The sequence below is a fragment of the Alligator mississippiensis genome, chromosome 11 (genome assembly GCF_030867095.1).
Source record: "Alligator mississippiensis isolate rAllMis1 chromosome 11, rAllMis1, whole genome shotgun sequence".
In the NCBI taxonomy this organism is placed as follows: Eukaryota; Metazoa; Chordata; order Crocodylia; family Alligatoridae; genus Alligator; species Alligator mississippiensis.
The window spans coordinates 60,346,686-60,350,408 of record NC_081834.1 but is presented as its reverse complement, the minus strand read 5'-3'; the positions used below and the strand labels follow the sequence as shown (position 1 = coordinate 60,350,408).

General features: G+C 56.1%; 1 non-coding gene across 1 annotated transcript; it reads right to left on the bottom strand.

Moving 5' to 3' along the window:
- Positions 1 to 1,725: 1,725 nt before the first annotated feature.
- TRNAR-UCU (transfer RNA arginine (anticodon UCU)) lies at positions 1,726 to 1,798 on the bottom strand. The gene has a single exon. It is a non-coding gene; the product is annotated as a tRNA-Arg (tRNA).
- Between the last annotated feature and the right edge of the window lie 1,925 nt (positions 1,799 to 3,723).

Genomic DNA, 3,723 nt, shown 5'->3' with positions numbered 1-3,723 from the left:
AGCGATGTGGGCGCTCTGGGGGCTCCCTGCTAAGAGCAGCATTTCCACACTGTGTAATGGAAACAGTCCTGGCCTGACAGCCCGCGTGAGCCAGAAAGAGGCCCTGGCAGGCCCTCAGCATGATGACACTGTGCTGAAATCCCTACAGGTGCAGAGGGATGGCCACGGAGGTGGTGGAGGCGGTCAATGCTGGTCATGAGGAGGATGGAGAGAGAACTGGAGGGCAGCAAGCAGCAAGGGGGAGATTAAGATTATTTTGAAAAAAAAATATTAATTTTGTAACAATTTTTTCGTGATTCATTTTTGCTTGCTTGCTTGAACACTGGCTGCCTGGCACCTTGAATGGTGCATATCCTGGTTCAGGACAGGGCCACTCAGCTCGGCTGTGTCTGGTGCAGCTCCCAAACAGACACTCCAAACAGTATCTAACGGTGCAGCAGAGGATTGTAGCCAGGACAAGCAGGGTCTGTAATGCCTCCTGACAAGTGCCCTGCCAATCAGACCCACCTAAGGCTTGTCCAAAAAAGGGTGTGGACAAGCTGGAGAGAGTAAATGGCTGTGGGAACTGGGTTTATTGAGTTTGGAAAGGTGAAAACTGAGAAGGAATTTGATAGCAGCCTTTATCTACCTGCAAGGTGGTTTCAAGGTGCACAAAACTGGACTGCTCGCAGTGGCCACAGATGGCAGAACAAGTTAGATACTGTTTCATCAGTGACTTGGACGAGGGAGTGAAATGTACTCTGTCCAAATTTGCAGATGACACAAAGCTATGGGGAGAAGTGGACACGCCGGAGGGCAGGGAACAGCTGCAGGCACACCTGAACAGGTTGGACAAGTGGGCAGAAAACAACAGGATGCAGTTCAACAAGGAGAAATGCAAAGTGCTGCACCTAGGGAGGAAAAATGTCCAGCACACCTACAGCCTAGGGAATGACCTGCTGGGTGGCACAGAGGTGGAAAGGGATCTCGGGGTCCTAGTGGACTCCAAGATGAACAGGTCCAAGGAGGTGATACTTCCCCTCTATCGGGCGCTGGTCAGACCACAATTGGAGTACTGCGTGCAATTCTGGGCGCCGCACTTCAAGAGGGACGCGGATAACCTGGAGAGGGTCCAGAGAAGGGCCACTCGTATGGTTAAGGGCCTGCAGACCAAGCCCTACGACAAGAGACTAGAGAAATTGGACCTTTACAGCCTCTGCAAGAGAAGGTTGAGAGGCGACCTTGTGGCTGCCTATAAGTTCATCACGGGGGCACAGAAGGGAATTGGTGAGGTTTTATTCACCAAGGCACCCCCGGGGGTTACAAGAATTATTGGCCACAAGCTAGCAGAGAGCAGATTTAGATTGAACATTAGGAGGAACTTCATCACAGTTTGAGTGGCCAAGGTCTGGAACGGGCTCTCAAGGGAGGGGGTGCTCTCCCCTCCCCTGGGGGTCTTCAAGAGGAGGTTAGATGAGCATCTAGCTGGGGTCATCTAGACCCAGCACTCTTTCCTGCCTCTGCAGGGGGTCAGACTCCATGATCTCTTGAGGTCCCTTCCCATCCTAACATCTATGAATCTATTGAGGTCCCTTTCGCAACCCTAACATCTATGAATCTAGAAGTTGCAATGGGCTCAAGGTGCAGTTAAATTGGATGTTAGGAAATCCTCTCTGACAAAGGAAGCCTTTGAACTTCGTCTTTAATACTTTCCCACCCAGGCCTTGTTTAAAGACTAACAACCTTCACCCCAGGTGGGATTTGAACCCACAATCCCTGGCTTAGAAAGCCAGTGCCTTATCCATTGGGCCACTGGGGCTTCTTGGTAGCAAGTTTCCTGAAGGATGGACTTCCCTGCCTGCGCCCATGTGTTCTCAAAACAATGGTGGACAATGAATGCTTTTCTTCTGGCACTGCATAAGGACTGCCATTTACTGGGTGAGACCATATATCCTGCATGCCCAGCCTCCCGTGTCACACGGTGCTAGACAGCGGATGCTGAAAGGCAGAGCAAACGGGGTCAGACCAGGGTATTTTGCACGGTTCCTCTTCCACTTGCAGCCTCCAGTGTTTAGGGTCTAGGACGCTGTGATTCAGAGGCTGTCTGCTCTAGAAGCAGCTCCTGGGTGGCACCATGCTGTGCTGGATGGCAACGTGCTTCTCTTCAACCCCAGAAGCGAGGTTCCTCTCCTGCTCACTGGCCACCTGCTCCTGCTCGCCCACCTCTGCTGCTCACATGCCTCCCTCTCCTGTTCCCCTGCTCCTGCCGCCGGGTGCCAAGCTGGCAGGTTGGCCAGCCACTCCTCCATGACGGTGCCCAGCTGCCCAGCAGGAGGGTGCTGTCCTACGCCTGGTGCTGGTGGAGACGGTGCATTCAGAGGGTCTGGTCAGCTGTTTGAGCGTGCCGAGGGGTGCCCAACCCACTATGCCGTCCTGCTGCTGACTGCAATGATTGCCTGGGCGCACATGAGAACCTGGTGCAGGGCTCTGCGCTTCAGTGGTGCCCCGGGCAATCCCACACTTCCCCGCCGTGTGCGTCGCTGCTTGGAGGGCTACTTCTGCCTGTGATACGAGGCCCTGACCCCCACACCTGAGGTGGAGATCACCAGTGCCATCGGTGAGTTTCAGGGGACAGCGAGGCCAGGCAGGGAGAGAAGAGGGGAGGGCTGGGAGGGGATGGGAAGGGGGCCGTGTGGGGCCCCTAGAGCCAGGCCTGCAGCCAGGTGTGGGCCTGTCAGGTGGCATGGGCACTGGTGGCCACAGTGCCCCCCACCCCTCACAGCCATCCTCCACGCGATGGGCTTACCAGCTGGGCATGGCAGGTGGTCCTGGCAGGTGGCCTTGGCGCTTGGTGGCGGGGAGGCGGTCTGGCTGCTTGCGGGGTGCTGGGTGGCAGAGGCCCACCGCCTGCCACACGGCCACTGACCCCCTCCAGGAAGGAGCTGGAGCTGGCCGTGGGCCGTGTCCTCCCTCGCCTGTCCTCTGTGCTCTGGCTGTGGGGAAGATGTCAACAGAGATAGTTAGGTCCAAGGATGTGGTCGTCATGAGTGACCTAAACTTGCCAGACATCTGCTGGGAGGAGCAGAGAGCCAGGTCTGACCGCCCACGCAGGGTCTTCACTGACATGCAGGACCTCCATCTAGCTCAGGAGGTGCACAGCCCCGCCAGGGGAGACGCCTTGTTGGATTTGGTCCTGGCCGAGAGCGATCACCGTCTGCTGGAATTCACCATCCAGCGCAAGGTGGCGAAAGCCTCCAGCAAGGCAGCAGCCCTCGACTTCAGGAGGGCGGACTTCAATGAGGTAAGAAGACTAGTGGGGGAAGCACTGAGGTCCCAGCGCTGGAGGGAGTTGAGTGTCCAGGAGGAGCGGTCACTCCTTAAGGAGATGATCCTCCAAGCTCAAAGGGAAGTAATCCCTACAGAGGTCAAAGGGGGCAAGAGGCAGCAAGGGCCCCCATGGCTCACCAAAAGCATCCGGGAACGTCTCCAAACAAAACAGGAGGCGTACGTCCATTAGAAGCGGGGGCCGTCACAAGAGAGGGTGACACCTCGGTAGCTCGGGAATGCAGGGGGCTGTAGGTCAGGAAGGTCAAGGCGGAAATGGAGCTGAGACTAGCGACCCAGATCAAGGACAACAAGAAGTCCTTTTTCAAATACATAGGGGGGAAAAGAAGGTGCCAGGTAACGTGGGGCCTCTGCAGGACACGCGAGGAAATCTGGTCATCTCACCTGATGGTCAAGCTG